The sequence below is a fragment of the Hemiscyllium ocellatum genome, chromosome 10, assembly GCF_020745735.1.
Source record: "Hemiscyllium ocellatum isolate sHemOce1 chromosome 10, sHemOce1.pat.X.cur, whole genome shotgun sequence".
Taxonomy (NCBI): domain Eukaryota; kingdom Metazoa; phylum Chordata; class Chondrichthyes; order Orectolobiformes; family Hemiscylliidae; genus Hemiscyllium; species Hemiscyllium ocellatum.
This window is the reverse complement of record NC_083410.1, coordinates 68,398,782-68,411,311: the sequence shown is the minus strand read 5'-3', so window position 1 is coordinate 68,411,311 and position 12,530 is coordinate 68,398,782. Positions and strand designations below refer to the sequence as shown.

At 39.0% G+C, this 12,530-nt stretch overlaps 1 protein-coding gene across 1 annotated transcript in view; it reads right to left on the bottom strand.

Moving 5' to 3' along the window:
* LOC132819796 (rho guanine nucleotide exchange factor TIAM2) overlaps nucleotides 1–12,530 on the bottom strand; it is a 401,154-nt gene that overhangs the window by 336,749 nt on the left and 51,875 nt on the right. Inside the window, exon 3 of the mRNA XM_060831569.1 lies at nucleotides 983–1,077. The gene's annotated coding sequence lies outside the window, so the exon portion shown is untranslated. The remainder of the gene's footprint in view (nucleotides 1–982; nucleotides 1,078–12,530) is intronic.

Sequence of the window (12,530 nt, the reverse complement as noted above, 5' to 3'; positions counted from 1 at the left end):
ATGACCTCCTTCTCAAAAGGCAAAGACCAAAATTACACATTAATTCAAGCTCAAAATGCTACTTTATTTGGTACAATAGATAAACCTCAACCCCAAAAAAACATTAACACAAGGATTGTGATCATAAATCAAGATGTTAAGGAGTACCTGCATGAGATGTGCCTGTTAGTTAATACAAATCTAACTGTTCTCTTGGTCAAGAAATCAAGTTAATAGGAATTAATACACTGATGTTGCAAAACTCAAGAGAATCATTATATCTGCAACATCCATACGCAAGGCAACACTGAGAACTAAAAACTTAAAATATATATATATTGGCTATAGACATCACACAGATGCACACTAGAAAATTATAATCATATCATACACTCTCAAAGTCAAAAGGATAGAAAAAACCTGGAACAGCATACCTGCAATTCTCCACTACATATTGCAAAAGGCAAAGAAACTACGTCCCTTATTTCAACAGGCAGACGAGTGGCAAGATCATGCAACAATCCAAAAGTTGTTTGTTATTTCCTTTGGAACTTGAGTGGGTCTCTCTCTCTCTCTCTCTCTCATGCACACACTTTTCATATAAAGCATGAGGGGCATAGTTTTAGTGAAACACATCTTTCTTAGAAGTGGAACAAATTCCAGAGTTTCAATTCAATTTCATAGATAGAATCATTCCAGAAGCCCACTTATACAATTGTTGAGTTGGATTACATATTATAAATCAGTACATCATGAAACTTCTTTTGTATAAAATAAATCTCATTGTTCAACTGTCACAAGCTGGAACAGTTCAATATTGAAATTAGGCTTTTAAGCTGGAAGGACACAAGTCTACCCAGGCCAAAACCACCAATCTGTGTAGTTTTTAGTTACAAGAAAAGTAATGCATTTTCAGAATATGCAACCCATAACAACTTTAAGACAGCAACAGCTAAATATAGACATTGAAACATTTGTAAAGAGAATTCAAAATAACACTTACTTCTGTATCAAGAGTTGCTCACACCAACATCTCCCGTATGTTTTAATGCATCCAGTGGCGAGACACTTCATAAAGCAGTTGTTCAAACTCCAACCCTGTTTCCACAAAGCAAAAGTGAATGTGCTCCATTGTTTTCACTGTATTAATAAACATCACTTAATTGACTTCCCTGGCCAAGTTCATTGTTCACAGAAAATGTTCCCGTCATGTTAGCAGTCTGTTAAATAGTACATGGGTTTGCCAGCCTCATAGAAATCATGCAAAAATGCACTAAACATAAACCTTACAAAGCAACACAAATAAAATTAGATAATTACCTGAAAAATCCAATACAGGCACCATTAAGTTAACAGTACAAGTTTAGTTTGCTTTCAACAAGTTACTGCCAACACACTGGAACAAGTAGGGTGGAACTCTGTCCTCCTCTGTAGAATGTTTGTGTTGCCAAATCCTTGAGTGGTCAATTGATAGGAGAGCCAGCTACACACTTGCTGCCTCATCAGGTGTCTAAACAGCAGCACTGCATAGCAACTAATAACTCATACATCCCTGACAAAAGGGAAAATCTCTATATAGATCAGCTCAAAAGCAGGAAGAATGGTTTGTATTGTACAATTAAACATCGTACCAAGAATACTGCTACTGCTAAACCCCACCCTCAAGCAATGCAACCAATGTCTGACCCACCTATTGATAAAGTTACGTACTGAAATCAGTGAGATAATCATTGCACACAGCTGCTTGGCATTTGCCATAAAGCAGCAGCATTCAGCAACTACAATTAAGACAAGAGATGCAAATGGTGTGTTGTGGTACAAATTACAAAAGGAGTTTCACACGAGAAGAAAAATTGTGAACTAAAAATAAAGATGGGGTATTTTGTGGCTATGAATTTCATGCATTTGCCTTGCGCTTTAGTGAACAATTAGTCAATGGCCAATTAAAATGTCATTAGTAGAGACTAGCAGGTGCCTGCCAGTAAGTGAGCCAACAGCTTTGTCTTAATGAACAGAAATGCAAAAGAAAAATTTCTGCTTGGCTTAAAGCAAACAATAAAGTGATATGCGTTCACAAACTTTTGCACTAATTTAAACACCATTCAGCATATCAGCGGGGATAAGTAGCATACTGCCCTAATCAGTTTAAAGCAAAGAAACCACTCATGCCATTTACACTGATGGACATTTACATAAATTAAGTGCATTTTTCAAAAGTGAAAATGAAGTACAATAAGCAAAGACAAGCTATATAAAAGCTTTTAAATTTTGCTGTATGGTCAAAGATAACATACTACAAACTGGAATAAAAATTTATATGTATTTTACAATCATTTTACAACTACCTCAGTGCCTTTGGAATCAACCTAATTAAAGCTATACTTTGTGCTTGGCATGTGAATTGTACTAGGAGCAAAGAGTGAAAGCCTTTGCAGTAAACAAATGATTAGCACATACATGTTAAATCACTGACAAAGGAAGGAACTGCATAATAAGAAAACAATTTTATTGTAGTGTGGATCTTGTATTATGTTTGTAGTTCACTGGAAACATAAATAGAACATGAGGTAGACTAAGGGTAAACTTGAAAGGGAATACTTCATGCAACCACGCAGCTCGAGTCTCAGGTCTAAACTGCCTCTCCGAGCTCCTGTCTGAGTCACCTGACCACCTCCCCCTCAAAAAAATGGGACAGCGCAAACCACATACATAACATCTTGAATACACAGAAACAAATGCAAACTAAATTCAACATGTATAATTTTGTATATTCTGTGCAGAGATTCTGGTACCCATCCAAAGAGAATTGAATTAAATGTTACCAGTTTTCAGAATCTGTGCCTACTAAACGTCTAGAAAAAACTGCACAATTAAATTGCTCACTTTAGTAGTCCAAGAATCTACAGGAAAGAAGTACAACTACTGTATTGCTTTCAGTAACTTTTTAAAATTGTGACTGAAGAAAAGCTCATCTCTATTTTCTGCCCACATGAATGATATATAGTTCATGAAAGGCAATCTGCACCTCCCACATTAGGCCCCTAAAGTCACTGCAGTTATTTCAACTGAAGGAAATTACCTCATGAAGGAATTCCAGGGCAAGTTTAAATAAATACATTTCCTGAAACAATTACATTTGCCTGACCATTATACAAAGAACGACTCCACGCAAATTTGAGTGCTAGTTGAAACCTGGGCAAACAAAACAAAAAGTCGAAGGACAATTAAGAGAATCATAAATGAATATCAGAATGTTGTCATCTTCTGCCATGAGGGGTTTGATGCTATTGCATTAATCAATGAATCCTGGAACATTTAATTTCTCTAACATCAAAAAAGGTGACTTTAAAAATATTTTTGGACATGATGAATGTTTTCCAGTAGTTTTGCCAGTTATCTGGAAATTATTGTTTTAATCCATTTGGTTGAAAGCCACCATCTGATGTGGACAACATCTGATTTATATTCTGTTCGAGGCCGGATTCTGGTATAAGTACACACAAGTCACTAATCATACTTATGCCTTAAAGACAAAGAGAAAAAAAAACTTATATTCCATACAGCAGTCTTATCTTTTGCCAACACTTCTGTTTTTGAAATACTTTATCTATTGTCCCGCAACCTCTGATGTTACTCATGCAGAATCTAAAACACAGGTTAGATCATTTTCTCAGTCATTTTTCAGGATTCAAATTTGGGCCCAGCACAATTGCTTTTCCTTACCTACAATTCAGGAGCATGAGCATGCTCCCCAAAATACTGAATTTTCTTTCTGACCTCATCACCACTCAAGAACTTGGGCAGAAGTTATGCAGAAATTGTGATAGTGTAGATTTTTTTTCCATCTTGAATAGTTCCACCTACTTTTCTAATAAATGGCAAGCTAACATAGAATTAAGATAGCTCTATTATCCATTGCTTTCTTATACAAAATAGATTTACTACTTCCTAATGGTAGCTCTTCCTTTCTTTGTATCAAAAACTCTCACAAAATACATTTAAAATGCTTTGTTTTTACACTAACTATAATGAGACCACAACAATTCTGATGAACATGCATGAAAGTTTTTCAAGTTTGACTTATTTTCAGTTTCAGCTATTGGTTTTTGTTTCTTATGTGAACTATCATGTGCAATGTTTCATCCAAGCTGAAGTGGAATGCATAGCAGCAGCTGGACAGGGATAGGGATGGGGTAGTAGGAACAGGGCCAAATAAGCATTTCCAACATTCCTGATACTCTAAACATTAAAAATTTTAAAATATACTTTCAAATAGAAAAGCCCAAGCAGGCTAAAACACTGGTATTAACCTTCAAGAGCTGTTGTGTGCACACATATGGAGGCAAGTCCTTTTCACTCTGTTTCCTAAAATGGTCTGTAGGTGTGAACAGCAGTGACTAAAAGGAGTGCCTTATGCTCCTGATTTTGCGGCAAATAAAATTTGCTCCATTTAAAATGACAGATTGGAACAGATGTTTGCCTATTCACAAAATGACAACCTGGACAACAGTATTGTTCAAAAAACCTCACCTACAAAAGAATATAGAGTGGTGGTCAATTACAGACAGTTGATTACTGGACAAGTGGAATTCAAATCCCAGAAGAAACCCACGTCCTACTGTTTACTAACACTACCAGTCTCCATGAAAATCTTGTACCAGTGAAGTTCTATTAATGGGTCTTCCTCCCCCTTGGGGCACTTAACCTGGATTTGGTTGCAAGAGAGCGAATTATCCATGCATTTGGCTAATCTTAACATACTTACCTAAACAAAGCACTGTGGTAGGGTAGAGGTGCCTAAGAATGATGAGATTCTGCCTTCACAGGATGCTCACAAGAGGCTACAGAAAGCTGGCCAAGCTAAGGAGCCCAACTTTGTTTTAATCTTTGAGGCCCAAAGCTGAGAATAATTGTGTGGTTTTAACTGCTGCCTAGACTGGGATTAGCTGAGCGAGTACAGACTGTAGATTGAAACCACAACTTTCAGTCTAAAATGTTTCAGACACGCAAGACCTTGGGCTGTCAAGGGAGTTTGAATGATTCAATGCGAATTAAGTAGTGAACTCAACTCTGCCACAGAATTTCCACATTCACACAAATGTTTAAAATATTACTGAGTCAAGGCAATGTTTAAAAGCAACAAACATTTCTATTTATGAAAGTTTAGTTTGATAATTTCAGTCCAATCAGCTCAATTGTTGGTGCCCCTTCAATATTTGTTTCATTCACCTCAAACATCTCCTCTCCTAAATCCAAATACAAAAGGAAACAATTTCTGTAGGAGTTTATTACAAGCAGATGTAGGAAGGTCATCATGAATCTATATGCTTCCTGTAGCACACGAGGCTAAATATGTAAATCTTCGAGAGAAAAATGCAAGAATTCAGTTGTTAAACTGTTTAGGCTTAAGAAATTCCATACTACAGGATTAATTTTAAAGTTTAGAGCTTCAATACTGCAAATCTAAATTAAAATCAAAATTAAGAGTTCTAATAGACTGTAACAGTATTTAAAATCATTCATACATACAATTTGCAGGTATAAATAATTTTAAGAATTAGAATCCCGACAGTGTGGAAACAGGCCCTTCGGCCCAACAAGTCCACATCGACCCTTTGAAGAGTAACCCACCGTGACCCATTCCCCTGACTAAATGCACCAAACCTACACATCCCTGAACACAATGGACAATTTAGCATTGCCAATTCACCTAATTTGCATATCTTTTGGACTGTGGGAGGAAACCAGAGAAAACACAAGCAGACATGGGGAGAATGTCTGTGTGGAGTTGCACAGTTGCCAGAGGCAGGAATCGAACTCGGGTCCCTGGTGCTGACGCAACAGTGCTAAGCACTGAGCTACCATGCCACCCCAAAGCTCTGAATGTTTTGTCAGAACATTCTAGTTTGGTAGTTTATTTAAGATTATTACTTGATGATGATAGGGCACGGTTAATAAGATGAAGTGAGGAGTCACAGATATCTGTCTTGCTCGGCTACAAAGGACCCAGGCTACAGAGTTTTATGGAAGTCTCAACTGTCCAAATTCAGCTGTATAAACGGAAGGAGAAAAAAAGGACGGGAAAGGTGGGTAGGAGAAATGAATGGTACAAGGACTTCACAAGTATTAAGAAACATAATTCATGGGTACCAAACACTTCTACCCATGAATTGTTTATTAAAACGCAGTCAACTGCTGTATTGTCGGAAACCAATTCTTAAAATAAAAGTGCAATAATGACTAGATCATCTGATTAGTTGAAGGAGGGATAAAGTTTGGCCAGGACACCAGGGATAACTACCTTTTGGAACACACATATCCCCCATTTAAAAGGTCTTCTTACAGTGTGCTTTGTTTGAGCAGTTTGCAAATTAGGGAATTTATCTGAATAGTACTGCCAGCCATGGCCCCATGATGTCCATTTTCATTTTAGCGCAATTTCTACAGATGCCCCAAGAATTGTGCCATACTTGTACATGCTCAGTCTGCTTTTATAAAGCACTTCCTAACTCTTCTCTTTCCAGCTCTCCATTCCCATCACTCAACACCCTGTTCCCACTTGTTCATCGCTCCCCTCTCCCAATTTCAGTCCCACTATTTTGATACTGTGACTCTTGGTTCTCAACACCCCAAGCAGGGAAAAAAAACAAAACACTGTCCCTGCATCTAGTCTTTCCAGGCCGATTTAAGTCATATTCCCCTCATTCTTCTAAACTCCAGCGGATAAGGCCAGTTGAACTGACCTATCACAGGACAGTCCTGTCATCCCAGATGTCTACCTAGTGAACCTTTGTTACACTCCCTCACAATACTCTAGCTGTATCTCAATGCCCTGTGTAACTGCAATAAGACACCCTGACTTCGGAATTCAAATCCTTTTGCAATGAAGGTCAATATACCATTTGTCTTCCTAACTGTTTGTTGCATCTGCCTGTTCATTTTCATTGATTAGTGTACAAGAAAATCTTCATACCCTTCACTTCCCTATACAGCAAACTTTGTTTTAACAAGCACCTTATGAACCAGCACTTGATAAACCAAAAGTTATATACCTCAAATATCAATAGTTTACTGTATTATCACAACTTCTGCAATGTTCCAAGTAGTCAGCTGAGGGTGTGTGAGAGTGAGAAAGCTCTCTGCTGATAAATTTCATTCAAGGCAAAGTTACGTTATTTAAGTGATTATTGTGATTCAAAAAAAAAGTTATGTTTTTATCACTTACTGTGTTTCATGCACGCACCACTCTCTGTTTAAAGAACCTACCTCTGACATCTCCCCTATACCTTCCCCCAATCACCTTAAAATTATGACAACCATTTCTGCCCGAGGGAAAAGTCTCTGGCTATCACCTCTACCTATTCCTCTCATTGCCTGTACACCTCTATGAAGTCACCTCTTCCTTCTTCTTTACAGTGCAAAAAGCTTGACCTCACTCAATTCTCTTCATGCCCTCCAATCCAAGCAGCATCCTGGGAAATCTCTTCTACACCCTCTCTAAAGCATCTATATCCTTCCTTTAATAAGGCAACCAGAACTGGACACAATATTCCAAATGTGGTCTAACTAGGGTTTGATAGAGTTGCAGTAAAATCTGACAGTTCTTAGACTCAATCCCCTTGTTAATGAAAGCCAAACACCATACACCTTAACAACCTATCAACTTGGGTGGCAACTTTGAAGGATCTATGGACATGGACCCCAACACCCCACTGTTCCTCCACACTGCCAAAGAATCCTGTCTTTAACCTTGTATTCAGCATTCAAATTCAACCCACCAAAATAAATCACTTTGCATTTATCCAGATTGAACTCCATCTGCCACTTCTCAGACCAGCTCTGCATCCTGTCAATGTCTTGTTGTAGCCTGCAACAGCCCTCAACACTACCTATACCACCACCGATCTTAGTGTCATCGGCAAACTTACTAACCCACCCTTCCACTTCTTCATCCAAATCATTTATAAAATCTTTAAAGACCAGAGGCCCAAGAACAGATCCCTGCAAGATATCACTAGTCTCTGACATCCAGGCAGGATACTTTCCATCCACTACCACTGGCTGTCTTCCTTTGGCCAGCCAATTCTGTATCCAGCCAGCCTAATCTCCTTGAATGCCAAACCTCCTAACTTTCTGAATGAGCCTACCATAGATAACCTTATCAAATTCCTTACTGAAATCCATATACACCACATCCACTGCTCGACCTTCATCAATGTGTCATGTCACATCCTCAAAGAACTCAAAAGGCTTGTCAGGCATGACCTGCCCCTCACAAAGCCATGCTGACTACCTTTAATCAAGCTATATTTTTACCAAATATTCATAAATCCTAACACCAGAATCCTTTCCAGTATCTTGTTTACCACAGAAGAAAGACTGACAGGTATGTAATTCCCTGGGATTTTCCAATTCCCTTTCTTGAACAGAGGAACAACATTCACCTCTTTTCAATCATCCGATACTACTCCCGTGGACAGCGAGTATGCAAAGATCATTGCCAGAAGCACAGCAAACTCATTCCTCCCTTCCCGCAGTAACCTTGGATATATCTGGTCCAGCCCTGGGGAGTTATCCATCTTGATGCTTCCCAGAATTTCTAGCACATCCACTTCCTTAATATCAATCTGTTCAAGTCTATTAACTTGATCCACAGTGTTGTCACTGTCAATAATGTCACTCTCTCTAGTGAATACTGAAGCAAAACAGCTATTTAGGGCCTCCCCTACCTCTTCAGACTCTAGGTACATGTTCCCTCTTTGAAAGAAACAGAACATAGGCCATGAGTCCAGGAAATTTGTTAAAAATTTAATTCATAAATTAAATTAAATCAGTTTTACGACCTTAGCAAAATTACTCAAATTTGAAGTATTATTTTACAGTCTTGCCCAAAGGCTCCTTTACTACAATGTTGTTAGTTTTACTATTTGGCAATTGACATGGTAAATTAAAATAGACTGTTGACATCTCAGCTTACTGATCTAGAAACTACCTTGAATGCATTCCATAAATTCACAATTACCACACATTTAGTTTTCCCAGAACATTGGAAGATTAAAGTTCCCCGGTGGCTGTATTATCCTTAATATATGCATTTTAATTTCCTGATTTATGCTTTACTTGACAGTAACGGCCATTAGGGAACCTACAAACTAAGCTTAGGAGTGTCTTTTCACATTATTGTGGTCTGAGCTCCACCAATTCTACATCTTTGTTTTTCTGAGTGAGCATCTTCTCGCCACTGTTTTTATCCAGTCCTTTATCAAAACTAATCCTTTTCTTTTGCTCATTTTGACACTCCCTAAAAAAGTTAATTTTCCAGCAATATGTAGCTCCCAATTCAGTAACTCTGCAATGACGTCTCTGGAATGGCTATTACATTTCTAATTATATTCCTGATGGGAGTATTTGCTGGGAAGATGGGATGGAGTTAAATCTTGATAGAGGAAGCAATCTTATAATAAAAGATGATTAGAAAGCAACTTACCAATGTAAAGCTATCAATGTTAGGTCAGTTCTGTGATTATGACCTGTGATTCCTCACAAGCTTTGTCCATAAATTCAGAAACTTGTATTCTACAGCTGACAGCATTTGTGAAATTCAGAAACTAAAATTTCTAAAGTTATTGATTTACTAAATCACCAGACTAAATCTGCAGGATCATTAACTTGTCGTTTTAGGTCTCCAATCTGGGTTTAAGCATAAACATGCTAAAAAGAAAGGGTGAGATTATTGCACTTTTCAAAAAATCTTGTACTTAGTCACAAATACCAATATGCAAACATTTACAAATATATTTATGATCAGTGCTATATTCATTTTTCCCCCAAAAAAGCCCAACATTGAAATTTTTCAATTTCAAAAGTTCCACAAAAGTGCTAGTGTTCACAAATTCTAATCTGAAGACTCAAAGTCTATGATATCTACCATATTAAGAAAAACTTGACTTTCAAGCAGCTAACATACTTACAAACCTGATGACTCTTTAAAACCAGAAAGACAGAGGCCCCTTGTGCTCACCTACCACCCCACCAATCTCCATATCCAACGCATCATCCTTAAATACTTCTTCCAACTCCATCTAGACATTACCACCAAGAACATCTTCCCCCTCCCTATCCCTCTCTGCCTTCCACAAGGATTGTTCCCTTCAGCAGTCCTTCATTTGTGCCACACTCCCACTGCCCCCCTGCCAAATCAAACCCCCAGGAATCTTCCTCTGCAACCACAAAATATGTGAAACCTACCAACACCACACCCCTCACCTCCATCCAGAGTCCCAAACAGTCCTTCCAAGTGAGACAGAGGTTCACCTGCCTCTCTTCCAACCTAGTGTACTACATCAGGTGCTTCCAATGTGGATTTCTTGACATTGGAGAGAATGAATGTAAACTTAGGAAATGGTTTGATGAGCATCTCAACCAGACCTGCAGGGGCTGACTGGACCTCCCAGTCACTGCCCATTTCAATTCCCCTTCCCACTCCCTTTCCGACATGACCATCCTTGGCCTCCTCCATTGCCAAAATGAACCACTTCCCACATTGAAGGAACACTACTGCCTACAGCCCCGAGGACTCAATATGGCGTTCTTCAATTTCAAATATCCTCCCTTCCCATCCCCTTCCCATTCTTTCCAGTCCTCCCAGCTACCAACCAGATTCATTCCTCCTACTGACCAACCAGGTCATACCATCTACCTGTCTTCCCCTAACCCCATTTCACCATCTGCTCCCGCCACCACCTTTATCTGCAGCTCCCCCTCCACCCACCCCAGTTCTGAAGAAGAGTTACACCCAAAACGTTGACTTCTCTATCTCCTGGTGCTGCCTGGCTTGCCATGTTCTTCCAGCCTCCTGCCTGCCTACTTTAAAACCACTAAAGCAGTGTCAGAGTCACAAATGTAAAGCACTGAGATGACCCTTCAGTCCAACTTGTCCATGCCAACCAGATATCCCAATCTAATCTAGTCCCACTTGCCAGAACTTGGCCCATATCCCTCTAAACCCTTCCTATTCATATACCCATCCAGATGCCTTTTAAATACAGTAATTGCACCAGCCTCCACCACTTCCTCTGGCAGCTCGTTCCATACATGCACAACCCTCTGCGTGAATATGTTGCCCCTTAGCTCCCTTTTTATCTTTCCCCTCTCACCCTGACCCAATGCTCTCTAGTTCTGGACTCCGCCACCCCAGGAAAAAGACCTTGTCCATTTACCCTATCCATGTCCCTTATGATTTTATTAACCACGATAAGGTCACCCCTCAGCCTCCAACACTCCAGGGGAAACTGCTCCAGCCTATTCAACCTCTCCCTTATAACTCAAATCCTCCAACCCTGACAATATCCTTGTAAACCTTTTCTGAATCCTTTCAAATTTCACAACATCCTTCCTAAAGCAGGAATACCAGAACTGCATGCAATGTTCCACAAGTGGCCTAACCAATGTCTTGTACAGCCACAACATGACCTCCCAACTTATATACTCAATGCTGTCCAATAAAGGCAAGCATACCAAATGCCTTCTTCTCTATTCCACCTACCTGTGACTTTACTTTCCAGGAGCTATGAAACTGCACTTCAAGCTCTCTTTGTTCAGCAACATTCCCTAGGACCTTACCATTAAGTCCTATTAAGATTTGCCTTTCCAAAATATGCATTTATCTGAATTAAACTCCATCTGCCATTCCTCAGCCCATTGGCCCATCTGATCAAGATCCCGTTGTAAACGAGATAACCTTCTTCATTGTCCATTACACCTCTAATTTTGGTATTGCTGAGATGCTACGGTGCAGTGATGCTGAGAAGTCATAGAAACTAGTGAAGCCATGTAACTACAGGTGGTTGTCAGAAGAAATTAATAAATGTCTAACAATTTGTCTTTTAAAGGATTATTTTCCACCAGTAACAAAAATCACATGCTAAATAAACACATGGTGTTTAATGGTGTTGCGTGTAGTATTCTTACCAGATATTATGCTTCCAATTTCAAACAAAACACTTCAGAGTGTACTTTAGGATAAGGATAAGAGACAGCAAGCCAATGAGACTATAATAAAGTACTAGAAAATAGCAACAAAAATTAGTGACTAGCACCCATTTTCAAGGCAGGCAAGGTATCCACTTTTTGTATTAGTGGGGAACAAGGAAATGTGGTATGGAGGGAAACAAAAAAAAAGTGGCATCTGACTTATATGCCAAGTGAAATGCCAAATCTTGGAAATCGGAATTCAGAGAAGTTCAGGGAATGATTACATTGTAGATTTACAGACATTACTTTACCTGGAACTGATAATGGATGGATTTATGAAGGGTAAATCATATTTGACTAATTTGCTTGGAGCTTGTTGATTATGTAACTAGCCAAGTGGATAATGGGGATCCTGTAGACGTAGTGTATGTGGACTTCAAGGCAACATTTAAGAAAAAAAGTCACAAAATGTATGATCACGTGGGGTTTGGACAGCTGCATCATCCATGACCTTCCAAATAGAAGGTCAGAAGTGGGGATGTTCCCTGATGATTGCGCAACATTCAGCACCATTTGTG